Raw genomic sequence first — 26,334 nt, 5'->3', positions numbered from 1 at the left:
TATTGAACTTGTGTTTGGAACCAAAGATAGACCTAAAGGGCTGAAGTAACTCAGCAGGTCTGGATAGAGTGGCTGTGGAGAGGATGTTCCCACTTGTGGGAGAGTCTCAGCCAAGAGCCCACAGCCTCAGATTTAAAGGGCGTTCCATTAGGAAGATGAGGAGGAATTTCTTTAGTCAGAGGGTGGTGAATCTGTGGAATTCACTGCCACAGAAGGTTGTGGAGACCAAGTCAATGGATATTTTTAAGGCGGAGATTGGCTGGTTCTTGATTACATAGAAACATAGAAAATAGGTGCAGGAGTTGGCCATTCGGCCCTTCGAGCCTGCACCGCCATTCAATATGATCATGGCTGATCATCCAACTCAGTATCCTGTACCTGCCTTCTCTCCATACCCCCTGATACCTTTAGCCACAAAGGCCACATCTAACTCCCTCTTAAATATAGCCAATGAACTGGCCTCAACTACCTTCTGTGGCAGAGAATTCCAGAGATGTATTAGTACGGGTGTCAAGGGTTATTGGGAGAAGGCAGGAGAATGGGGTTAGGAGGGAAAGATAGATCAGCCACGATTGAATGGCGGAGTAGACTTGATGGGCTGAATGGCCTAATTCTGCTCCTATCACTTATGAACAGGTCAGGCAGCGCCTCTGAAGAACATGGACAGGTGATGTTTCAGGTTAGGGACTTTTTTACCCCACTATTTCTGTTATCGATCTTTGCCGATCACATTTCTGATTAAAATGCCAACTATCAGATGGGAAAAGGGTGGTGGTTATTTCCTCTGACATCCTCTCCCTCCCTCCCTGTATTTAACACACTTACACAGAGTTCTTTGCCACAGTTTGACTGCAACACCTCATTAACTGAGGACTTTTTTTACAAGACTGCCAGAGTCCATTAACAGCCTTGCCCAGACTGAGAGAATGGAATGTCAAACACAGCAACGGGGAAACAGAGGAGAAATATTTCCCGAGGGAAGGGGCCAGAAACTCCTTAAAAGAGCAGAGCCGATGATGATAATAATGCAATCCGGAGAGATAACATAACTCAGAGCGGCAGAGCCAGTGCGAGGAGGAGAAGCATTGTGCGGCTAGTCTCAACAACAGACAAAGGGGCCAGTGTGGGAAAGATCGGCTTCAGAACCCACTAAACCGAGACGTTGAAAAGAAGGAACTCAATCTTCGGGAAGGACTGGCCAAAACGCTTGGAGAAAAACCCAAGCCAAGAGTGCCAGAAGCCTTGAAATAGTCACGGGAATGAGAATTTATGTACAAATCTCAAGCAGGACAAAGTTGACGACTCCTGCTTATAATCCAAGCACAGATCAACCATTCTGTTGCGAGTGCGTGATGCTTTAATTTGTAACGGTTCAACAGCTTTTTATTTTTTTTAATCATTCACAGCATTAACTTGCATGTGGAGAATGTGATTTTTTAGTATAGTTTTAGTTTAGGGAGAGCATGGAAGCAGGCCCTTCTGCCCATCATCGATCACCTGTTCACACTAGTTAGAAACATAGAAAATAGGCACAGGGGTAGCCAGCACCGCCATTCAATATGATCACAGCGGATCATCCAAAATCAGTGCTCCGTCCCTGCTTTCTCCCCGTATCTCCTGATCGCTGGTCAGCGCGGACACTGTGTGACGAAGGGCCTGTATCCGTGCTGTACCTCCGAAGTCATGTCTAAAGTAAGGCTTTAAAATTATTTTCGAACAGCCATTTTGAAACAGGGGCATGCATGGCACCAACTTCTCCCCGGGGAATCCTCAAGTTCCATCCAACTTGAAACATCGCCTGACCCGCTGAGTTACTCCAGCACTTTGTGTATTTTCCAGCATCTGCAGTTCCTTGTTCCTACAATAACTTAACAGCTCAAGTCTGAAGAAGGGTCGCAAGCAGAAACATCGCTTGTCTGTGCTCTCCACAGATGCTGCCTGACCCACTGAGTTGGCCCACAAGTTCATAAGTGATAGGAGCAGAATTAGGCCATTCGGCCCATCAAAGCTACTCCGCCATTCAGTCATCTATCTCTCCCTCTCAACCCCATTCTCCTGCCTTCTCCCTATAACCCCTGACACCCGTACTAATCAACCACCAATTAGTGTTTTAATCCAATTTCTACAGTGCAACACTAGAATACTGTGAAGGTGTCTCAGCTTTAGGCCAAAGATGTCTTTGTTTTAGGTATTGTGCACTGGATGAACCATTTGAAGATTAGAATTCGAGGCACTAGTGAAAGAGGAAGCAGTATTTTTTCCAAGCCCGAAGCCAACATGTCTCCTTAACCAAACTCCACCAGGACGCAGACAAATTAAACATTGATTCACTAATTCTGTACGTGGCGATGTGTAGATTGGCCGCCTCGCTCACCCACGCAACGCTGGTGCAGTTTGTCGACACCAAACCCCACTGGGATATCCCGAGGAAGAAGCTGCCGATCCGGACTTTGGTTTACTTTAGAGTTACAGCGCGGAAAACAGGCCCTTCGGCCCACCGAGTCCACGCCGACCAGCGATCCCCGCACATTAACACCACCCTACACACACTCGAGGGGCGGTTTACAGTCTTTCATCAAAGCTAATTAACCCACAAACCCGCAGTGTGGGTGGAAACCGGAACGCCCGGAGAAAAACCCACGCAGGTCACGGAGAGAACGTACAAACTCCGTACAGACAGCGCCCCCTGGCAGGATCTAACCCGAGTCTCTGGCGCTGTGAGGCAGCAAGTCTACCGCTGTGCCACCGTGCTGCCCATTTGGGGCGCATCTCATTATGATTCTGATTATGTGTGAAATACATAAGAGGCAAGAAACAAGAGTCAGGAATGTTTGATTGTTTCTATGCACAGGGAACGGGCGAAAGAGATTCTTACTTGCTGCGACTTCACTGACCCGTGAAAGCCAAAACAAAACAGATAAATAAATCCGCAATCATCATTCATTCAATAAATTAATAATCAGTAATGATAGGTCATTGGATGCATCCCAACAACGCTGCCTGAAGAAGTTCCTGAAGACTAGCTACAGAGACCACATCACAAACGACGAGATCTACCGGGGAACTACAACTAAGCCTCTAAGCCAGGACATAGAAACATAGAAAATAGGTGCAGGAGTAGGTCATTCGGCCATTCGCGCCATTCAATATGATCATGGCTGATCATCCAACTCAGTATCAAATATAGCTTGCCTTCTCTCCACACCCCCCGATCCCTTTAGCCACAAGGGCCACATCTAACTCCCTCTTAAATATAGCCAATGAACTGGCCTCAACTACCTTCTGTGGCAGAGAATTCCACAGATTCACCACTCTCTGTGTGAAAAATGTTTTTCTCATCTCGGTCCTAAAAGATTTCCCCCTTATCCTTAAACTGTGACCCCTTGTTCTGGACTTCCCCAACATCGGGAACAATCTTCCTGCATCTAGTCTGTCCAACCTCTTAAGAATTTTGTAAGTTCCTATAAGATCCTCCCTCAATCTTCTAAATTCTAACGAGTACAAGCCGAGTCCATCCAGTCTTTCTTCAAGACATAGAGGTACTCAGGATGAAATCTGCAGGACATGTACTCAGAATGTCACCAGAACGTGCACCTAAGATAGCAGTGCCACGGCAATCTGACGGAAGAAGGAAAAGAGGCCGACCACGGAGGAGAACATTCCGGAAGATTTGGAAGCCCGGGACGCAAGCCTGTCGAGGGTGGAAGATGTCGCACATGACCGAACAGAATGGCGAAAGCTTGCTGCTCAATGCACTCAACAGTGTGGGAGGAACTAAGTCTAAGTTAGGAAGTAATGATAGGTAACCAGACTACAATAATGCAAAACCCAAGTACTTGATGCAACCACGACAGAGTCCACCGTGGATCGTTGTTGAGGTAGAGAGCAACAAATAACTCTACTAATAACCAGAGTCCCAATGGTCGGTCGGTCGAGGACGGGCCCACATGTGGTCAGTCACGGACACGTCGCCGGGTGTGTGTGGGACCCACCGTGTGTGTGTGGGGGGGGGGGCAGAGGGGACAAAGAGCGATCATCAGGACTAGGATCGACACTTTTGTAACTATGTCGGCATTGAAATAGACAATAGGTGCAGGTGGAGGCCAGTTGGCCCTTCGAGCCGGCACTGCTATTCATTGTGATCACGGCTGATCATCCACAATCAGTAACCCGTTCCTGCCTTCTCCCCATATCCCCTGATTCCGCTAGGCCCTAGACCTTTAAAGGGCCTGTCCCACTTTCACGACCTAATTCACGACCGCTGCCGAGTTTGCCCTTCACTCGTACTCGCAGCATGGTCGTCACGAGGTCGTAGGTAGGTCGTGATGCTAGTCGTAGGCACTCGTGGCATCAAGTAGGTCGGGGTGTTTTTCTAGCCTGATGTAAAATGTCCACGAGTAAAAAGGTCGTGAATTAGGTCGTGAAAATGGGACAGGCCCTTAACTCTCTTTTAAATTCATCCAGTGAATTGGCCTCCAACTGCCTTGGAGGTGGAGGCAGGTTCTCTGGATGTTTTCAAGAGAGAGCTAGATAGGGCTCTTAAAAATAGTGGAGTCAGGGGATATGGTGAGAAGGCAGGAACGGGGTACTGATTGTGGATGATCAGCCATGATCACATTGAATGGCGGTGCTGACTCGATGGGCCGAATGGCCTACTCCTGTACCTATTGTCTATTGCCTTCTGTGGCAGAGAATTCCACAAATTCACAACTCTCTGGGTGAAAAGTATACGTGGCGACTCTTTGCACATTTTATCTATTTTATGCAAAACAAGGAATTTCACTACACCCAAGGCACACGTGACAATAAAGTATCATCACCACAAACAACAACCATATAACAAACCATATAACAATTACAGCACGGAAACAGGCCATCTCGGACCTACAAGTCCGTGCCGAACAACTTTTTTCCCTTAGTCCCACCTGCCTGCACTCATACCATAACCCTCCATTCCCTTCTCATCCATATGTCTATCCAATTTATTTTTAAATGATACCAACGAACCTGCCGCCACCACTTCCACTGAAAGCTCATTCCACACCGCTACCACTCTCTGAGTAAAGAAGTTCCCCCTCATGTTACCCCTAAACTTCTGTCCCTTAATTCACCAACGCACTGCGGTTATGCATCGTTCAGGCAAAGTACACCGCTCCATGCAGTCTCCCTCTTTATGCCTCTCTACTGTGCACCTGTAGACGTCCAGTACTCCTCAATCTCCTCAGTAGAGGCCTTGGTGAACTCTCACCACCCTCTGACTAAAGAAATTCCTCCTCATCTCCTTCCTAAAAAAACGTCCTTTAATTCTGAGGCTGCGACCTCTAGTCCTAGACTCTCCCACTAGTGAAAACATCTTCCCCACATCCACTCTATAACAAGCCAAATATGTTTCAATGAGGTCCCCCCCCTCGCCCTTCTCAACTCTTTGCTGAGGACACCACCATGGCTGGATGCGCCACTATACATGATGAACTGATAGAATAGAATTCAAGGACGTTCTTTGGTCAGAGGGTGGTGAATCTGTGGAATTCTTTGCCACAGACGGCTGTGGAGGCCAAGTCAGTGGATATATGTAAAGGAGAGACAAATAGATTCTTGATCAGTACGGGTGTCAGAGGTTATGGGGAGAAGGCAGGAGAATGGGGTTAAGAGGAAGAGATAGATCAGCCACGATTGAATGGCGGAGTAGACTTGATGGGCCGAATGGCCTCATTCTGTTCCTATCACTGATGATCTGATAAATGGTGCGAGAACAGGAAACTTGCTCTCAACGTTAGCGAGACCAGGGAGCTGACTTTTATTACGTCTGAAAAGTCACCCATTCCTTCTCTCCAGAGATGGTGGTGCCTGCCCCGCTGAGTTACTCCAGCATTTTGTGTCTATCTTCGGTTTAAACCAACATCTGCAGTTCCTTCCTCCAAAGCTGGCTCTCATCTCATTGAAACATATAAGATTGTTAAGGGCTTGGACACACTAGAGGCAGGAAACATGTTCCCGATGTTGGGGGAGTCCAGAACCAGGGGCCACAGTTTAAGAATAAGGAGTAACGGAGACGAGGAAACACTTTTTCTCACAGATTGTGGTGAATCTGTGGAATTCTCTGCCTCAGAGGGCAGTGGAGGCAGGTTCTCTGGATGCTTTCAAGAGAGAGCTAGATAGGGCTCTTAAAAATAGCGGAGTCAGGGGATATGGGGAGAAGGCAGGAACGGGGTACTGATTGGGGATTGAATGGCGGTGCTGGCTCGAAGGGCCAAATGGCCTACTCCTGCACCTATTGTCTATTGTCTGACTTTTGACTTCAGGAGGGGAAAGCTAAGGATTCATGAACGGCATGGGATGGTGATGGAGAGAGGCAAAAGCCTCACCTTCCTGGGCCTGCTTATCTCTGAAGATCCGTGCTAGATGCAGCTCATTGATGCAAATACACAAAGGAAGCTCACCAACGCCTCTCCATCTGCAGAAGATTGAGATTTGGTGAAGATAGACACAAAAAGCTGGAGTAACTCAGGCAGCATCTCTGGAGAGATGGAATGGGTGACGTTTCGGGTCGAGACGCCTCTTCAGACAGGATTTGGTACGTTGCCGAATACTCTACTGAATGTCTACGCTTGTACGGTAGAGAGTATACTGACTGGTGGCATCATGGCCTGGTTCGGTAACTCAAACACCCGCAGGGGCACAGCGGTAGAGTTGCTGCCTCACAGCGCCAGAGACCCGGGTTCGATCCCGACTGTGGGCACTCTCTGTACAGAGTTTTACGTTCTCCCCGTGACCTGCGTGGGTTTTCCCCGGGATCTCTGGTTTCCTTCCACACTCCAAAGACGTACAGGTTTGAAGATTAATTGGCTTGGTGCAAATGTAAAATTGGCCCTAGTGTGTGTGTGTGTGTGTGTGCGCGTGTGTGTGTGTATGTGTGTGTGTGTGTGTGTGTGTGTGTGTGTGTGTGTGTGTGTGTGTGTGTGTGTGTGTGTGTGTGTGTGTGTGTGTGTGTGTGTGTGTAGGATAGCGATAGTATACGGGTGATCGATGGTCGGCGCAGACTCAGTGGGCCGAAGGGCCTGTTTTCGCACTATATCTCTAAACTAAACGACATAACCGCAAACACTGCTGCCAGTTGTTGCGCGCAGCTGTTAAGTACGCGGCCAGGTGCACCATCAGGCTGGGACGGTTTCCAGCAGATTTGACGGAGTTCCAGGGACTTCCCCAATTTGCCTTCCAATTCATCTTCATTATTCCGTCCATCAATAAAACTTACAACAAACATTCCCGATTCTATTGGACATGTCCAATTGTGCTGCAGCTACCGAGTCATACAACCTTACAGCATGGAAACAGGCCCTTCAGCCCAACTTGCCCACACCGACCAACACGTCCCAGCGACATTACATCTCCCACTAGTCCCACCTGCCCGCGTTTGGCCCATATCCCTCCAAACCTGTCTTATCCCTGTACCCGTCGAAATGTTTCTTACACTTTGCGATAGTCCCAGCCTCAACGACCTCCTCCGGCAGCTTGTTCCATACACCCGCCACCTTTTGTGTGAAAAAGGTGCCCTCAGGTTCCTATTAAATCTTCCCCCCCCCCCCCCCCCCCCCACCTCCCTCCCCCACCTCCCTCCCTCACCTTAAACCTATGACCGCTGGTTTTCGATTCACCTACTCTGGGCAATGGGATCGTATAAAGATGGAATTCCTGAGATGGCAGGACTTTCATATGAAGAAAGACTGGATAGACTCGGCTTGTACACGCTAGAATTTAGAAGATTGAGGGGGGGGATCTTATAGAAACGTACAAAATTCTTAAGGGGTTGGACAGGCTAGATGCAGGAAGATTATTCCCGATGTTGTGGAAGTCCAGAACAAGGGGTCACAGTTTAAGGATAAGAGGGAAGTCTTTTAGGACCGAGATGAGAAAATCATTTTTTACACAGAGAGTGGTGAATCTGTGGAATTCTCTGCCACAGAAGGTAGTTGAGGCCAGTTCATTGGCCATATTTAAGAGGGAGTTAGATGTGGCCCTTGTGGCTAAAGGGATCAGGGGGTATGGAGAGAAGGCAGGTATGGGATACTGAGTTGGATGATCAGCCATGATCATATTGAATGGCGGTGCAGGCTCGAAGGGCCGAATGGCCTACTCCTGCACCTATTTTCTATGTTGCTATGTTTCTATGAATTCCAGCATGGTATTAAACTCTTCAGCCCAGGGTGCCAACTAGCAACCACCCATTTTACACTGATCCTATGTTAATGCCATTTTATAGTCTCCACATGTTCTCATCAACTCCCTCTCCATCGACCCCCCAGGTGTCCGCCACTCACCTACACACATGGAACAATTTGGAGTGGCAAGGTAACCAAGCAACCTGCACATATTTGGGGGAAGCCAGAGAAAGTACCCACAAGAAACCCTGGCAGTCAGAGAAAGAACGGAAAAACTCCACACAGCAGCCGAGGTGAGAATCGAACCAGGGTCTCTGGTAACGTGAGCCAGCAGCTCCCACACGATCCAACAGTCAATGCCCACTAATCTTCAGTTTGAACATGCCACACTATTTACCCACAGTGTCAGCTACCTCCCTCCAAAACCGCTCACACCCCATTTTGTTTAAAGTCGCTATTCTTCTTACGCAGAAACAGGCCCTTCGGCCCATCGAATCCGTGCAGACCAGCGATCCCTGCACACTAACACTGTCCTACACACACTTGGGACAATTCACACATACACCAAGCCAATTAGCCTACAACCCTGTACGTCTTTGGAGTGCGGGAGAAAACAGGAAAATCTCGAAGAGAAAACCCACGCGGTCACGGGGAGAACGTACAAACTCCGTAGAGACAGCGCCGGTAGTCAGGATCAAACACGGGTCTCTGGCGCTGTAAGGCAGCAAGTCTACCGCTGCGCCACCGTGCCATCCTCTTACGGCCCTTTAACACTTCAAGTTTTCTCCTCCGACACCAGTACAAATCAAGAATCTATCCATCTCTGCCTCAAAAATATCCATTGACTTAACCTCCGCAGGCTTCAGTGGCAATGAATTCCACAGATTCACCGCCCTCTGACCAAAGAAATTCCTCCTCATCTCCTTCCTCAAAGAACGCCTTTTTATTCTGAACCCTATGACCTCTGGTCCTGGACTCTCCCCCACTAGTGGAAACATCATCTCCGCATCCACTCTGCAGCTACAGGGTGGTGGTTGGGCCACATACAAATAAAGATGTATTATACAGCATCTTTCAAAGCCAATGTTGTATTTCTGTAGTGCTGTCATGTTTTGCGATGCCTACTATCTTCAACATCATAACCAACAACAGTCTCTTCTGTTGCTTACTATTCAAAACATAGAAACATAGAAAATAGGTGCAGGAGTAGGCCATTCGAGCCTGCACCACCATTCAATATGATCATGGCTGATCATCCAACTCAGTATCCTGTACCTGCCTTCTCTCCATATCTCCTGATCCCTTTAGCCACAAGGGCCACATCTAACTCCCTCTTAAATATAGCCAATGAACTGGCCTCAACTACCTTCTGTGGCAGAGAATTCCACAGATTCACCACTCTCTGTGTAAAAAATGTTTTCCTCATCTCGGTCATAAAAGACTTCCCTCTTTTCCTTAAACTGTGACCCCTTGTTCTGGACTTCCCCAACATCGGGAACAATCTTCCTGCAAAGTTAAAGACCACGACATTTCTTTTAGAATTAATTCCTTGGGATTTGACACATCGATCCAAGGTATTACCTCAGTTTATAATCAGTGTCATGAAAACCAGCACCTTTGACCCAACTTGCCCACGCCGACCAACATGCCGCATCTGTGGAATTCTCTGCCTCAGAAGGCAGTGGTGGCCAATTCTCTGGATGCTTTCAAGAGCGAGTTAGATAGCGGAGTTAGGGGATATGATGAGAAAGCAGGAACGGGGTACTGATTGTGGATGATCAGCCATGATCACAGTGAATGGCTCAATGGGCCGAATGGCCTACTCCTGCACCTATTGTCTATTGTCTACACTAGTCCCACCTGCCTGTGTTTGGCCCATATATCCCTCTAAAATATATTCCTACTTGCATAGAATGGATGTGGAGAGGATGTTTCCACTAGTGGGAGAGTCTGGGACCAGAGGTCATAACCTCAGAATTAAAAGGATGTTCTTTTAGGATGGAGATGAGGAGGAGTTTATTTTGTCAGAAAGTGGTGAATCTGTGGAATTCTTTGCCACAAAAGGCTGTGGAGGTCAAGTCAGTAGACATTTTTAAGGCAGAGATGGATAGATTCTTGATTAGTGCGGGTGTCAGGGGTTATGGGGAGAAGGCAGGAGAATGGGGTTAGGAGGGAGAAATAGATCAGCCATGATTGAATAGCAGAGTAGAAGTCTGAAGAAGGGTTTCGGCCCGAAACGTTGCCTATTTCCTTCGCTCCATAGATGCTGCTGCACCCGCTGAGTTTCTCCAGCATTTTTGTGTACCAGCAGAGTAGACTTGATGGGCCGAATGGCCTAATTCTGCTCCTATCACTTATGACATGATCTATCCATGTACCTTTCCAAATGCTTTTCAAACCTTGTCTCGTAACAAAGTAGACACCACCATCAGTAAACCATTCACTGAGAACGGTGTTAGAGTGTCAGCCAAGAACAATAAACATAGAACAATAATAATAATAATGGATGGGATTTATATAGCGCCTTTCTAATACTCAAGGCGCTTTACATCGCATTATTCATTCACTCCTCAGTCACACTCGGTGGTGGTGAGCTACTTCTGTAGCCACAGCTGCCCTGGGGCAGACTGACGGAAGCGTGGCTGCCAATCTGCGCCTACGGCCCCTCCGACCACCACCAATCACTCACACACATTCACACACAGGCAAAGGTGGGTGAAGTGTCTTGCCCAAGGACACAACGACAGTATGCACTCCAAGCAGGGATTCGAACCGGCTACCTTCCGGTTGCCAGCCGAACACTTAGCCCATTGTGCCATCTGTCGTCCCGTGTACACCGCTCAGCCCCCACCCAAGTCGCACCAGCTTCTCGTTCTCACCTAGCAAACAGCTCACAATGGCCCGTTTCCTTTATCATCGTTACCTTGTTCTCTAACACCGTCTAGATCTCTCGTTTCACAGGGCCTGTGCCGACAAACGCTCATCATAGGTTCACCGACTCATTCCTGGGATCGTTCTTGTAAACCTCCTCTGGACCCTCTCCAGAGCCAGCACATCCTTCCTCAGATATGGGGCCCAAATTTGCTCACAGTGCTCCAAATGCGGCCTGACCAGAACCTCAGCATTAAATCCCTGTTTGTCTATACAAGCCCTCTTGAAATAAATGCTAGCATCGAGCTTGCAACAAGGCCATCAACCCTATCTCTTCCCCTTACATTCGACCTCCTAAAGTACAACACCATTAACATTCCCCAGAATTCTCCCCCCCCCACCCCCAAAAAAAAATATTAGCCACCAGAAGCAAGTTCAAGGGATGAAACCTACCTCAGGTTCTGCAGTACAGTATACTTAAACTTCACTTCCTTTACGTAGAACACAATCTGAAGCTCTTTGTTATTGTAACTTAATTTCTCATGGGCATCTAGCCAGTGACAAAGCCAATACTGTGCAGGATGTAAGACAATTTCGGAAACTCAGAAGCAGGTGGGACCCACTAAATGTTCTCATACAAAGATCCTATCTTTCCCTGGACTTTTCTGCTTCCCTGACGAGCCAGCCCTTCCCCCATCCAAACGAAACGCCACACACACACACACACACACACAAAAACCCCGCAAGTCCTTGTAAACGAAAATAATTTGAATACCAGTGATGAGAGCACATCTTGTTCAGTGGATCGAGAACACCAACTCAAAACACTCCTCTCCTCCTCAAAGTTATTTGAACATTAGGATGACACTGAACTCACAACACGACCTTCCGAGTGCGTTGGTCTATATTTTTTTCGTTTGGTTTTTGTTTAGGGTTACAGCGTGGAAACAGTCCCTTCGGCCCACCGAGTCCGTGCCGACCAGCGATCCCCGCACATTAACACTACCCGACACGCGCTGGGGACAATTTTACATTTATATGCACACAAAGCCAATTAACCTACAAACCCGCACGTCTTTGGAGTGTGGGAGGAAACCGGAGCACCCGGAGAAAACCCACACAGGTCACGGGGAGAACGTACAAACTCCGTACAGACAGCGCCTGTGGTCAGGATCGTACCCGGCTCCCTGGCGCTGTAAGGCAGCAGTTCTACCCGCTGCGTCACCGTGCCGTCCGAAGTGTATGTCAGACGTGGGATTCAAACTCACACAATAGACAATAGGTGCAGGAGTAGGCCATTCGGCCCTTCGAGCCAGCACCGCCATTCAATATGATCATGGCTGACCATCCACAATCAGTACCCCGTTCCTGCCTTCTCCCCATATCCCCTGACTCCGCTATATTTAAGAGCCCTATCTAGCTCTCTCTTGAAAGTATCCAGAGAACCTGCCTCCACATCCCTCTGAGGCAGAGAATTCCACAGACTCACCACTCTCTGTGAGAAAAACACCTCTGATTGGAGACCAGAACACTCGCTTCACTGCAGAACTTAGGGTCTGGCTCCTCAGACCACTCGGCCATCCTGACATCTACTTCCGCATGCTCTAATTATTTAACAATGCAAGTGCTATACCCACTTTATTAATGTCAAGTTCTTTTGAGACTGGGAATTCTCAGAGGAGGCAAAATTCCTTTCACAGACATTGTGCGCAAAACATGCACTTCCTCTCACACTCTGGTGTCGACAACACTTCATAAAACAGCATCTTACAAGTCACAGGTAGATGCAAAATGCTGGAGTAACTCAGCGGGACTGGCAGCATCTCTGGAGAGAAGGAATGGGTGACGTTTTGGGTGGTCATATATAGCTTCTCTCCAGAGAGGGTAACTCAGCTACCCGTCCCGCTGAGTTACTCCAGCATTTTGTGTCTACCTTCGATTTAAACCAGCATCTGCAGTTCTTTTCTGCACATCTTACAAATCACCTTGGATAATGTTCAGTACATTTTTCTTTTGTTTCTCAATTCTGGTACAAGGACAATAGAGGCATCTATGGATTGTTTGCTCTGGAACGCTGGAGGTTCAGAGACCTTATAGAAATATATAAAGTTTTGAGAGGTAAAGATCAAGTAGTCAGTCAGAACCAGACAGCAGTCCTGAACTACTGTGTAAGAAGGAACTGCAGATGCTGGTTTAAACCGAAGATAGACACAAAGTGCTGGAGTAACTCAGCGGAACAGGCAGCATCTCTGCAGTGAAGGAATGGGTGACGTTTCGGGTCGAGACCCTTTTCCTGAACGACTGTTGGACTCTTTGACCAGTCTTTACTGGCTTAACCTTGCACTAAACTAAACATTATCCCCTTATCATGCAGGTAGACACAAAATGCTGGACTATCTCAGAGGGTCAGGGCCTTGTGTAGACCCAAAACGTCGCCCATTCCTTCTCTCCAGAGATGCTGCCTCACCCGCTGCGTTCCTCCAGCATTTTGTGTCTACCTTCGATTTTACCAGCCTCTGCAGTTCTTTATCACACATCCCTTATTATGTATCTGTCCACTGTGAATGGCTCGATTGTAATCATGCATTATCTTTCCGCTGGCTGGTTAGCACGTAACAATGGCTTTTCACTGTACCTCGATACACGTGGCAATAAACTATGAACCTTTTCCCCCTGCCAGGGTGATGCTAGTTAATGCATGAAAAACAGGATCGGGGTACTGATTGGGGATGATCAGCCGTGATCATATTGAATGGCGGTGCTGGCTCGAAGGGCCGAATGGCCTACTCCTGCCAATAGGTTTGTATGTGTCTAAAAGGACGCAGAGTGCTGGAGTAACTCAGTAAAGCAGGCAGCCTTTATGTGGAAGCATTTATCCATGTTCTCCAGAGATGCTGCCTGAACTGCTGAGTTACTCCAGCATTTTGTCTCTTTTATTTTGTTGGTAAACCAGCATCTGCAGTTCCTTGTATCTCCAGCTCGCCAACAATCTGTCCTAATTGTGGTGCAGGAGTCTTTGGAATCATGGTCTGCACGGACAGACGTGGTGGGCCGAAGGGCCTGTTGTTGTGTCGTGCTGTTCCATGCTCTACATGCCAACATGCGCACAGTTGGAAAAGGGTTGTGGATGAAAAACCATGATCACATTGAAAGGCGGTGCTGTCTCGAAGGGCCGAATGGCCCACTCCTGCACCTATTGTCTATTGTCTGCCTGAACTGTGTGCATGTTCATTTTGCCTCTCTTTGTGTGTCTTCCACAAATGTTTGCAGGCAGTCCTCAAAAGTAAGTGGTTGTATGGAGTGAGCTGTCGGAGGAGGTAGTTGAGGCAGGGACTATCCCAACGTTTAAGAAACTGTTGGACAGGTGCATGGATAGGACAGGTTTGGAGGGATATGGTCCAAATGCAGGCAGGTGGGACTAGTGTAGCTGGGACATAATAATCATAATTTAATAGCCAAGGATGTCTTGCTATTACAAGGATGCCATACAGTCATAACAAAGCGACAGGACAGGTTGGTAAGTGTGGGCTGAAGGGCCTTTGTCCACACTGTCAGACTCTATGGGGTAAAACCTTCAGGCAGAAATTGCAATGATTATGTGGGCAACAGTGAAAACTCTGGAAGGAAAGCGGCTTGGGGAATACTGGAGAGGGGGAGAGAGTAGAGTGGGCAAGAGGGGGGAGGAAGAGGGGTGTGGGAGGGACAGCAGGGGGATAGTTTGGTCCCAGCACTTACCTCCCCTGGAGTTACTCAGCGCTGCCGAGCGGCGGCCGGGCACTCGCTGGTCACTTCTGCCACGTCGAGGCACATCCTGGCGAAGCTGCTACTCTGAAACTATCCCTGGCTACAATGTAAACTCCCCAACTCTCTCTCTCTCTCTCCCTTTCCCTCCCTCTCTCTTTCTTTCTCTCTCCTCCCTCTCTCTCCCTCCCTCCTTCCTCTCCTTCCCTCTTGCCCAGAGCGACTTAACCCCCAAACCAACCCTTCCACAGTTAAAACCTCAACTTCTCAACAATCTCCAGTAATGCTAAATGGTCATCTTTTCTTTCTTTCCTTCCCCTCTCTCTCTCTTTCTTTCTTTCTCTCTCTCTCCCTCTCTTTCTCTTTCTCCTCTCCTTTCTTCTCTCTCTGCTCTCCCTCCCATCTACTCCCTCCCTCCTGGAGTCAAGCCGCTGGTAATAATTAGTCTGCTATGGCTCATTCTGTGAGAATGACAGGAATGCAGGAAACAAACTTCCCTCCCCCTTTGGACACACAGAGAGAAAGAGAGAGAGAGAGATCGCACTAACTTCACAGGCACAAAGAAAAAGTTGCATTTGAACTGCAGGGGCGAGTGGGTGGGGAGAGAGGAGAAGAGAGGGGAGAGGGGAGAAGAGGGGGGTGGAAGGAAGGGAAAAAAGAGTTCTGGCCACTAACTACAGGAGTGGGTTTGCTAAAGGAAGTCCCGTCCACAGCCAAACTCCCATTTGTTACCAAAGCAAAACGTTCCCTGCCTGATTCGCCAAGTGCAAGTCAATCCTTCAGAGAGGCAACAAAGATTGCACTGTCCACAGAATGTCACATTATCCCTGGTGCAGGGCGAGGGCGCCACTTGTGGTATCCATTTACTGAAAGGTGAACCTAGCCGCTTGCTAATTCCAAGGGTGTTTTATTGTCTGCATCCCCGAAACGGAACCATGAAATCCTTTATACTTGCTTTTGCAATCACTTATTTTACTAGACTGCGAACTTGCATTAACCCATTCACTCCTAAACAGAAAACCACTCCTTTCAGTTCAAAATTCCGACTTTTCAATCTTCAATAACATCAAATTAAAAAAAAAAATTCTCATCTCCCCGCCCCCCCTTTCTTCTTCCTCTCAGGCAGAGCTACAGAGAGGTAAATGGCAAATTTACCAGAATTCACAATTAAATAGATGCAGATATAGAGTTCATTGAAGGTGGCTTTGCAGGTTGGCCAAAAAGTCTTTTGGCACAATGACCACATATACACACACACACACACATATACATATATATAAGCAGGCCCCCGCAACTGCACGTTGAGGGGACGGGACCCAACGGGTCCCACTTGGTCTAGTATATATATACATACATACATACATATATATATACGGAGTGCCCTCCGTAATGTTTGTGACAAAGACCCATCATTTATTTATTTGCCTCTGTACTCCACAATTTGAGATTTGTATTTTTTTTTAAATCATATGTGGTTAAAGTGAACATTGTCAGATTTTATTAAAGGGTATTTTTATACATTTTGGTTTCACCATGTAGAAATTACAGCAGAAGGGCAAGAGGCGGAGTGGGGGAGGGGGGTGAGGGGAGGAGGGGGGATCAGGGGCGTCACAACGGGAACCCGTCAGTCACGCCTGCGCAGTTAGGGGCTATGGGTGAGTGGTGGTATATTGCGTTGCATTGGGGGAACGGGTTGCGTTGGGGGAATGGGTGAGTGGTGGAATATTGCGTTGGGGAATGGGTGAGTGGTGGAATATTGCGTTGGGGAATGGGCTGCGTTGGGAGACCAGGCCTCCCGTGTGACCGGGACCCAACGGGTCCACTTAGCCTGGTTTATTATATTGTTTACAGAATACTATGTTTACACATTCTGTTGTGCAGCTGCAAGTAAGAATTTCATTGTTCTGTTTGGGACATATGACAATAAAACATTCTTGACTCCTGCGATCGTGTATCGTCTTTCCGCTGGCTGGTCAGCACGCAACAAAAGCTTTTCACTGTGCCTCGGTACACGTGACAATAAACGGAAATAAACTCAAATCATCTGCAGAAGGAAACTTGATGTAATGTGTAGCCTTCCAGTTTTACAGCTCCTACTCTGACTCACGTGACTTTCAATTCCTCAGAGACAGGTGATTACTTATGAAGGTTTCTCTGTATTTCCACCACCCCACTGTACATGCCTTTGAAAGGTCAAAAAGCCCAGGATTTCACAGAATTCACTCCCAGTAATAACAGCTTATCTTATACACAAACATTGACTATCCCAATGTTTAAGAAACAGTTAGGCAGCTACATGGATAGTTCGGAGGGATATAAACCAAATGCTGGCAGGCGGGACTCATGTAGATGCGACATGTTGGCCGGTGTGGGCAAGTTGGGCCGAAGGGCCCGTTTCTATGACTCTATGACAACTGGTTCAGAATGAAGTGATTCTCTGATCAGTTTAGTTTATTGTCACATGTAACGAGGTACAGTGAAAAACTTTTGTTGTGTGCTATCCAGTCAGCGGAAAGACAATACATGATTACAATCGAGCCATTTACAGTGTATAGATACATAGAAACATAGAAACATAGAAAATAGGTGCAGGAGTAGGCCATTCGGCCCTTCGAGCCTGCACCGCCATTCAATATGATCATGGCTGATCATCCAACTCAGTATCCTGTACCAGCCTTCTCTCCATACCCCCTGATTCCTTTAGCCACAAGGGCCACATCTAACTCCCTCTTAAATATAGCCAATGAACTGGCCTCAACTACCTTCTGCGGGAGAGAATTCCAGAGATTCACCACTCTCTGTGTGAAAAAAGTTTTCCTCATCTCGGTCCTAAAAGATTTCCCCTTTATCCTTAAACTGTGACCCCTTGTTCTGGACTTCCCCAACATCGGGAACAATCTTCCTGCATCTAGCCTGTCCAACCCCTTAAGAATTTTGTACGTTTCTATAAGATCCCCCCTCAATCTTCTAAATTCTAGCGAGTACAAACCGAGTCTATCCAGTCTTTCTTCATATGAAAGTCCTGACATCCCAGGAATCAGTCTGGTGAACCTTCTCTGTACTCCCTCTATGGCAAGAATGTCTTTCCTCAGATTAGGAGACCAAAACTGTACGCAATACTCCAGGTGTGGTCTCACCAAGACCCTGTACAACTGCAGTAGAACCTCCCTGCTCCTATACTCAAATCCTTTTGCTATGAATGCTAACATACCATTCGCCTTCTTCACTGCCTGCTGCACCTGCATGCCTACTTTTAATGACTGGTGTACCATGACACCCAGGTCTCGTTGCATCTCCCCCTTTCCTAATCGGCCACCATTCAGATAATAATCTACTTTCCTGTTTTTGCCACCAAAGTGGATAGCCTCACATTTATCCACATTATACTGCATCTGCCATGCATTTGCCCACTCACCCAGCCTATCCAAGTCACCTTGCAGCCTCCTAGCATCCTCCTCACAGCTAACACTGCCCCCCAGCTTCGTGTCATCCGCAAACTTGGAGATGTTGCATTCAATTCCCTCGTCCAAATCATTAATATATATCGTAAATAGCTCGGGTCCCAGAACTGAACCTTGCGGTACCCCACTAGTCACTGCCTGCCATTGTGAAAAGGACCCGTTTACTCCTACTCTTTGCTTCCTGTCTGCCAGCTAGTTCTCTATCCACATCAATACTGAACCCCCAATACCGTGTGCTTTAAGTTTGTATACTAATCTCTTATGTGGGACCTTGTCGAAAGCCTTCTGAAAGTCCAGATATAACACATCCACTGGTTCTCCCTTATCCACTCTACTAGTTACATCCTCGAAAAATTCTATAAGATTCGTCAGACATGATTTACCCTTCATAAATCCATGCTGACTTTGTCCAATGATTTCACCACTTTCCAAATGTGCTGCTATCCCATCTTTAATAACTGATTTTAGCAGTTTCCCCACTACCGATGTTAGACTAACTGGTCTGTAATTCCCCGTTTTCTCTCTCCCTCCCTTTTTAAAAAGTGGTGTTACATTAGCTACCCTCCAACCCTCAGGAACTACTCCAGAATCTAAAGGGTTTTTGAAAAATTATCACTAATGCATCCACTATTTCTGGGGCTACTTCCTTAAGTACTCTGGGATGCAGCCTATCTGGCCCTGGGGATTTATCGGCCTTTAATCCATTCAATTTACCTAACACCACTTCCCGGCTAACCTGGATTTCACTCAGTTCCTCCATCTCATTTGACCCCCGGTCCCCTGCTATTTCCGGCAGATTATTTATGTCTTCCTTAGTGAAGACAGAACCAAAGTAGTTATTCAATTGGTCTGCCATGTCCTTGTTCCCCATGATCAATTCACCCGTTTCTGACTGCAAGGGACCCACATTTGTTTTAACTAATCTTTTTCTCTTCACATATCTATAAAAGCTTTTGCAGTCAGTTTTTATGTTCCCTGCCAGTTTTCTTTCATAATCTATTTTCCCTTTCCTAATTAAGCCCTTTGTCCACCTCTGCTGGTCTCTGAATTTCTCCCAGTCCTCTGGTAGGCTGCTTTTTCTGGCTAATTTGTACGCTTCATCTTTTGTTTTGATACTATCCCTGATTTCCCTTGTTATCCACGGATGCACTACCTTCCCTGATTTATTTTTTTGCCAAACTGGGATGAACAATTGTTGATAAGGGAATAACGTTTAGTGCAAGGTAAAGCCAGCAAAGTCCGATCAAGGATAGTCTGAGGGTCACCAATGAGGTAGATAGTAGTTCAGGACTGCTCTCTGGTTGTGGTAGGATGATTCAGTTGCCTTATAACAGCTGGGAAGAAACTGTCCCTGAACTGGAGGTGTGCGTTTTCACAATTCTGCATCTTTTGCCTGATGGGAGAGGGGAGAAGAGGGAGTGGCCAGGGTGCGACTCGTCCCTGATTGTGCTGCTGGCCTTGCCGAGGTCGATTAGCTACAGTGGCAATACAGATATAATTACTTGTTCACAATCAGCTGCATTTAAACTCGTGAATTGTCTCTAAGTGTTAGGTCTCAACCTCTGCCAGGGAAGAAATTTGTCCAGGTTTAGGTTCGAGTTTATTATTGTCACATATACCGCGTTACAGTGAAAAAGGTGCTAAATGCAATCCACGGTTTAAAAATAGGATAGACACAGGATGCATACAGAAGGGTGGTACGGAGGCACAGAGATAGAATTGCTGCCTCATAGCACCAGAGGCCCGGGTTCAATCCTAACCATGTGTGTTGCCTGTACGGAGTTCGTACGTTCTCCCTGCATCAACTTGGGTTTTCTCCGGGTGCTCCGAAGGCGTGCAAGTTTGCAGGTTCATTGGCTTCTGTCAATTGTCCCTAGTGTGTAAAATAGTGTACAGGCTGATTGCCAGTCGGCGTGGACTCAGTGGGCCAAATGGCCTGCTTCCGCGCTGTATCTCTAAAGCCTAAAGAAAGTTAGCTTGATATTAGCAATAGAGAAAATGCCACAATCTTATCTTCAGGGGGATCTTATAGAAACATATAAAATTATAAAAGGACTGGACCAGCTAGATGCAGGAAAAATATTCCCATTGTTGGGCGAGTCCAGAACCAATTCCACAGTCTTAGAATAAAGGGGAAGCCATTTAAGACTGAGGTGAGAAAAAAACGTTGTCACCCAGTGAGTTGTAAATTTGTGGCATTCCCTGTCAGAGGGCAGTGGAGGCCAAATGGATTTAAGAGAGTTAGATAGAGGTCTAGGGGCTAATGGAGTCAAGAGATATGGGGAGAAGGCAGGCACGGGTTATTGATTGGGGACGATCAGCGATGATCACAATGAATGGCGGTGCTGGCTCGAAGGGCCGAATGGCCTCCCCCTGCACCTATTTTCTAATCTATTATCAAGCTGCAAAAAACACTTTGAAAAAGCAATAATTGGCTTTCACAGAAGGTTTAGGTTTATAGTTTATTGTTATGTCTTTAATATACAGTTTGGTTTCACCGAAAAAAACTATCCAAACAGACCAAGTGCACTCGACACACATACATCAAGTCAAACTCAAGAACTATAGATAGAAAAAAGGGGCAGGATATTGTTCTCAGCATTGTAGTGCATCAGTTCCATAGACCCAGTCAAATATCAGCAATGGGGTCGAGGTGAATGGGACAGAATCTCACTGCCCCCCCCCCCGAAACTGTTTGGGATATTCACCTCCAAGCAGTAAAAGTGGAAACAATTATTTTAGATTTCTCATGGGCATAAACCCAGACCACGAGCTTTTAGTAAATTAAGTAGATCAACTGAATTGTTAATACATTGGATTTGTCAAGAGTCAAGAATATTTAATTGTCATATGTACCGGCATATGGACAATGAGTGTCTTACTTGCTGCAGCTGAACAAGCCCGTAAACACATTAACACACAGACGTGTATATATAATAATCAATAAAGCAATAAATTAATAACTCTACCAGCAGATAACCATGATATTGCTGAACCAAAGTCCACACCCAAGGACAGTCTGTAGAAGATTAGATTTGCTGAGGGTAGGTAGTGTGGGTTGAACCTGGTGGTTACAGTTTTCAGGCTCCTGAACCTTCAATTCAAGATGGTGGCGGAGGTAAGGAACACTTTTACAAGGAGTTGTGGACGCTGCCCGGTCCATCACGGATTCTTAGTTTAGTTTAGAGATACAGCGCGGAAACAGGCCCTTCGGCCCACCGTGTCTGCACCAACCAGCGATCCCCGCACATTAGCACTACCCCCAGTGGCGGACTGGGTCTAAAAATATTGGTTGCCAGGAGACAAAGGGGGCCCACTTCATCAGGGGCCCACTTGATATAGGGGGCCCACCATCAGGGACCCACTTGATATAGGGGGCCCACCATCAGGGACCCACTTGATATAGGGGGCCCACCATCAGGGGCCCACTTGGTATAGGGGGCCCACCATCAGGGGCCCACTTGATATAGGGGGCCCACCATCAGGGGCCCACTTGGTATAGGGGGCCCACCATCAGGGGCCCACTTGATATAGGGGGCCCACTTCATCAGGGGCCCACTTGATATAGGGGGCCCACCATCAGGGGCCCACTTGATATAGGGGGCCCACCATCAGGGGCCCACTTGGTATAGGGGGCCCACCATCAGGGGCCCACTTGATATAGGGGGCCCACCATCAGGGGCCCACTTGCCATCGGGCAAGCCGACACCCTGGCCAGTCCGCCACTGACTACCCCACACACACGAGGGACAATTTTACATTTACACCAAGCCAGTTAACCTCCAAACCTATCCATCTTTGGAGTGTGCGCGCACAAACTCCGTACAGACAGCACCCGTGGTCAGGGTCTCCGGCGCTGTAAAGCAGCAACTCTACCGCTGCGCCACCTTTCTCTCCACCATCAAAGGGGTCTACAGGAGTCGCTGCCTCAAAAAGGCAGCCAGCATCATCGAGGACTCACACCACCCTGGCCATGCTCTCATTTTAACTCCTGCCATCAGGAAGTAACGTAACGTCCAGGTTCAGGAGCAGCTTCCCCGCTACAAGTTAGGGGCAGTACGGTGGCGCAGTGGTAGAGTTGCCAGCGACCCGGGTTCGATCCCGACTACTGAGTGCTGTCAGTGCGGAGTTTGTACGTGCTCCCTGGGACCTGCGTAGATTTTCTCCAGGTGCTCCAGTTTCCTCCTACACGCTAAAGATGGACAGGTTTGTAGGTTAATCATCTCTGGTGTGTAGGATAGTGTGAGTGTGTGCAGTGATCGCTGGTCGGCGCGGACTCGATGGGCCAAAGAGCCTATTTTCTATGACGTATCTCAAAAAACAAGCATTAACCAACCAGCCCCATATTTTGTAGTTAAGTCCTTTTGTTCTTGAATATCTCGCCAGTGAAATTGTCTCAACATCTTCTCTGTCAAGCCCCCTTATATGTTTGAATAAGGTCACCTCTCATTCTTCTAACTCTGGGGAAGATAGACCCAAGCTGTCTATCGTTTCTTAACAGGAGGTTTATGAGAATGATCCCAGGAATGAGTGTTTGACAGCACTGGGCCTCTTCACTGGAGTTTAGAAGGATGAACAGGTCCTCACTAAACTTACAAAATAGCAAAAGGCTTGCACAGAGTGGATGTGGAAAGGATGTTTCCACTAGGGGGAGAGTCTAGAACCAGAGTCATAGCCTCAGAATTCAAGGGTGTTCTTTTAGGAAGGAGATGATTAGATTTGTTTTTGTCAGAGGGTGGTGAATCTGTGGAATTCATTGCCACAAATGGTTGTGGAGGCCAAGTCAATGGATATTTTTCAAGCGGAGATAGATAGATTCTTGATTAGTACGGGTGTCAGGGGTTATGGAGAGAAGGGAGGAGAATGAGGGAGAGATAGATCAGCCATGATTGAATGGTGGAGTAGAATTGATGGGCTGAATGGCCTAATTCTGCTCCAATCACATGAACTTATAGCACATTCCATAGAACTTAAACCTCCAGCACCGATGGGGAAAGCAACAGGGTTCATTCTGAAGTAGGGTCTCGACCCAAAACGTCACCCATTCCCTTTCTTCAGAGATGCTGCCCGTCCCGCTGAGTTACTCCACCATTTTGTGTCTATCTTTATGTTTTACCTGATGACTAGTCACCAGAAGGTAGACAAAAGTGCTGGAGAAACTCAGCGGGTGCAGCAGCATCTATGGAGCGAAGGAAATAGGCAACGTTTCGTCCCGAAACGTTGCCTATTTCCTTCGCTCCATAGATGCTGCTGCACCCGCTGAGTTTCTCCAGCACTTTTGTCTACCTTCGATTTTCCAGCATCTGCAGTTCCTTCTTAAACGACTAGTCACCAGAACCAGGAACAAAATAGAAAACAGGCATGTTTTAAGTTGGGGTGAAGGGGAGGGAAGGGGATTGGAGTGAACAAAGGCATTATCTGTGACAAGGTGGAAAGCAAGTGAACATCTAAGTGGCACAGATGGTGTTGATGTAGGCTGAAGGAGGGTGGGGGAAGCTTGTTAATTATTCCTGATCTGTCTACTGGAGGAGTAAATCGGAAATGAATGAGGGGCGACAGGAAAAGACAGAAGGACAATAATACTGGATTAGTGAGGCGCAGTATATCACAGCTGCAGAAAATGTGCAACTGAATAGAATGCTGTTAATACCCGGCAAGCCAAGTCAGAGGAGAAACGGAGTTCGCATCTTATTTGTATAGTTTGCAGTTGATTTAACGTACATTTAAAAAGCACATCACATCACAGCTTTGTATACATCTTAAATGCACATTAAATGAGCAGCACGATGGCGCAGCAGTAGAGTTGCTGCCTTACAGCTCCAGAGACCCAGGTTCGATCCTGATTACGGGCGCTGTCTGTACGGAGTTTGTACGTTCTCCCCGTGACCGGGTGGGTTTTCTCCGGGATCTTCGGTTTCCTCCCACACTCCAAAGACATACAGGTTTGTAAGTTAATTGGCTTTGGTATAAGTGTAAATTGTCTAGTGTGTGTAGGATGGCGTTAGTGTGCGGGAATCGATGGTCGGCACGGACTTGATGGGCCAAAGGGTCTGTTTCTGCAATGTATCTCTATACTAAACTAAAATTCAGCTGCAACGGACACACATAACAATTCAATGTAGTTAAATTCATAATAAAATTAACACGACACAAAAAGAAATCTCTGAGGTAAATCTCCGCACTACCTCAACTTTTACAAAGGCTTTTCAAAGAATTCCAAGAATTAAAATAAGTAAAATAGTTGGTTCAGTTTAGTTAGTTTAAGTTTATTGTCACTTGTACTGAGGTAGAATGAAAAGTGTAGGAAAGGAACTGCAGATGCTGGTTTATTCCAGATAGACACAAAACGCTAGAGTGACTCAGCGGGTCAGGCAGCATCTCTGGAGAGAAGGAATGGGTGATGTTTCGGGTCAAGACCCTTCTTCAGGCTCTGAAGAGTCAGTGAAAAGCTTTTGTTGCATGCTAACCATTCAGCGGAAAGACTATACCCGATTACAAATACTGTCCAATGTTTTGTTCTTTAAGGAACCCGATCAAGACTGAGGGATGTTATGAATACTCTCTTGTACTTCTACAGGTGTAGGGTGCAGAGTAATATTGACTGGTTGCATCACGACCTAGTTTGGCCACTCGAACAATAGAGATTGGTGGACACTGCCCGTTCCATCGAGGGGACTGACCTCCCAACAGGAGTCGCTGCCTCCAACTGTAGATGCCGGTTTACACTAAAGATAAACACAAAATGCCGGAGTAACTCATCGGGCCAGGCAGCATCTCAGAGGAAAGGAATGGTTGACGTTTTGTGTTGAGACCATTCTTCATACCAGTCTGAGGACAGAACAGAACATTGTGTTTAAGAAGGAACTGCAGATGCTGGAAAATCGAAGGTAGACAAAAGTGCTGGAGAAACTCAGCGGGTGCAGCAGCATCCATGGAGCGAAGGAAATAGGCAACGTTTCGGGCCGAAACCCTTCTTCAGACTCAGAACAGAACAGTCTGATGAAGGGTCTCGACCTGAAACGTCACCCGCTCCTTCTCTCCAGAGATGCTGCCGGTCCCGCTGAGTTACTCCAGCGTTTTGTGCCTATCTTCGCCACCTCAGAAAGACAGCCAGCATCAAGGACCCACACCACCGTGACGGGGATCATGACAGAAGCCTCCACGTGGCGATCCCCGGAAACAGCGACACCATCCGTCGGGCAACATGTTGGACAACGACAGAAGCCAATGGCGAGCTAGACGTCGTCTGGCACATGAGCGGACGAACCACCCTGGCCATGCTCTCATTTCACTCCTGCCCGCAGGAAAATTGCAGAGGAGTCCAAAAACTGTGACCTTCACGTTCAGTCGTGATACGTTCATTACGGAGAGTCGGTTTGTCAAGGAGGACTCTCTCTAACTTCTGCAGGTGCACAGTAGAGAGCATGCTGACCGGTTGCATCGTGGCTTGGTTCGGCAATTTGAGCGCCCTGGAGAGGAAAAGACTACAAAAAGTAGTAAACACTGCCCAGTCCATCATCGGCTCTGACCTTCCTTCCATCGAGGGGATTTATCGCAGTCGCTGCCTCAAAAAGGCTGGCAGTATCATCAAAGACCCGCACCATCCTGGCCACACACTCATCTCCCTGCTACCTTCAGGTAGAAGGTACAGGAGCCTGAAGACTGCAACAACCAGGTTCAGGAATAGCTACTTCCCCACAGCCATCAGGCTATTAAACCTGGCTTGGACAAAACTCTGATTATTAATAACCAATTATCTGTTATTTGCACTTTATCAGTTTATTTATTCATGTGTGTATATATTTATATTACGGTATATGGACACACTGATCTGTTTTGTAGTCAATGCCTACTATGTTCTGTTGTGCTGAAGCAAAGCAAGAATTTCATTGACCTATCAGGGACACATGACAATAAACTCACTTGAACTTAAAGAACAGCTTCTTCCCAACAACCATCAAGCTCTTGAACATGACAAACGCAAACTGAATTACGAACTGGCTTGGTTGCAGTGAGAACGTTGGGCATTTTGAAATAACTTTGTTTTTCTCAATTTATTGATTTTTGTTTTAAATTACGTTATCGATGAGTTCCGTGCTTTC

At 47.1% G+C, this 26,334-nt stretch overlaps 1 protein-coding gene across 1 annotated transcript in view; it reads right to left on the bottom strand.

Moving 5' to 3' along the window:
* LOC116979220 (angiomotin-like) overlaps nucleotides 1-15,456 on the bottom strand; it is a 75,375-nt gene extending 59,919 nt beyond the window's left edge. Inside the window, exon 1 of the mRNA XM_033030793.1 lies at nucleotides 14,766-15,456. The gene's annotated coding sequence lies outside the window, so the exon portion shown is untranslated. The remainder of the gene's footprint in view (nucleotides 1-14,765) is intronic.
* Nucleotides 15,457-26,334: the final 10,878 nt, after the last annotated feature.

Source organism: Amblyraja radiata, chromosome 12 (genome assembly GCF_010909765.2).
Source record: "Amblyraja radiata isolate CabotCenter1 chromosome 12, sAmbRad1.1.pri, whole genome shotgun sequence".
NCBI classification, from domain to species: Eukaryota; Metazoa; Chordata; class Chondrichthyes; order Rajiformes; family Rajidae; genus Amblyraja; species Amblyraja radiata.
Note: the sequence above shows the minus strand (reverse complement) of the source record. Positions and strands in the feature narration are given on the sequence as shown.